Here is a 1,537-nt window from a genome sequence, read left to right on the forward strand (position 1 = left end):
AGCAAAATATTCGATATGTTCATTTTGCAAAAAGAAAGGTCATTGGCATGTAAAATGCAAGTTTAGGAAAAATAATGGTGGAGTTGCGAGTAAGACAATTACAAGTGATCAAATATCTACGTCTAATATTAAACCTTTAGAAGCTATTGTTGAACAAAACATACATAACGAATTTCATGGTTTGTCTTTATTGCACGTTGAAGTCAGTGATTCTCATCCGCCAGAAGATAATACTTGCACTATTTCATCAAGCACAGACAATTCACAAGTGGAAGATGCTACGCTCAATCGTTCAAAAGCAAGGAGCGTTAGTTTCAAGCCAAAGACGAAAGTTGTAGACGGCACTAATGTTCTTATGTCAGCGGAACCGTGCGTAGTTAATCTGTGTATTGATAAACGAATTGTACAATGTGAAGTAGATACTGGATCTACAGTTACGCTGTTCAATAGCAAGTCTTTCAAAAAAATGTTTCCTCATCGGCGAACACAATTCACTACACTTAAGTTACGAGGTGTGAATAATAATACTTTGAAGTTGAAAGGTCAAGCATTCATTGATTTATCATTGAATGATGTATTGTATAAATTACCGGTTATATTGTGTGAAGAAGAACTGCGTTATCCGTTGATTGGACGTTCATGGCTCGACAGTATTCATCCAGGTTGGAGGAACTTGTTAGCACAATGTAACACAATGTTCACAAATACGGGGTCCGGACGAAATTACAACGCAGATATTAATACAAAAATACCGGAAAGTGAAGGTTTGAGAGCGCAGCTGGAAAAGAAACTTACCCAGAAAGATAAGGAATCATGAGAACGTGACCAACTGCGATATGAGGGACATAAAAGATCGAAGCTCCGGAGAGACAGGGAGAGGGACATTAGTAAACAGATTGCCATTGGAGTGCCAGCTAAGAGCATGGCCAGTGACGACACTCAGTTTGACCAGAAGCTGTTCAATCAATCAAAGAGGATGGACAGTGGGTACGGAGATGACGAAGCGTACAACGTGTATGATAAACCTTGGTGGCATGCACGACCTCTGGGCCAACATATTTACAGACCATCAAGAGATCTGAACAAGGATGTGTATGGAGATGATTTGGAGAAAATAATGAAAACAAACAGTTTTTTCCCAGACAAGGAATTCAGTGGCACGGACCGTGGAGCAGCACGCAGCGGACCTGTTCAGTCTGAGAAAGATGAAGACGATCCTTTCGGTCTGGACCAGTTCTTGACTAAAGCTAAAAGAGCTAGCAGAAGACCTAAGGATGCAGAGGGAAGAAGGATTGTCGAACAGACTTAGGTGAGACCAGCACTTGAAACAAAAAGAGACTCCAGGAGGAGATGATAGACGCATGTTAAGAGGAAGAAGAAGAATTTGTATTCTATAGCATGTTATTGATTGGTTGTTATAGTAACCGTGTGTAAGATGTACGTGAATGGCTTCCATGTATTAAAGTTACGTTGTTAATTTGAACCTACGTGTTTGTATGTCTTGTAAATGTATAGATAAGAAATCACACACACACAA

The 1,537-nt window shown here is 39.8% G+C and overlaps 1 pseudogene; it reads left to right on the forward strand.

The window, feature by feature from the left end:
• The first annotated feature begins 922 nt into the window (after positions 1-922).
• Positions 923-1,309, forward strand: LOC146004586 (puff-specific protein Bx42 pseudogene; annotated as a pseudogene).
• Positions 1,310-1,537: the final 228 nt, after the last annotated feature.

The sequence above is a fragment of the Lepisma saccharinum genome, chromosome 22 (assembly GCF_977018435.1).
Source record: "Lepisma saccharinum chromosome 22, izLepSacc3.1, whole genome shotgun sequence".
NCBI lineage: Eukaryota > Metazoa > Arthropoda > Insecta > Zygentoma > Lepismatidae > Lepisma > Lepisma saccharinum.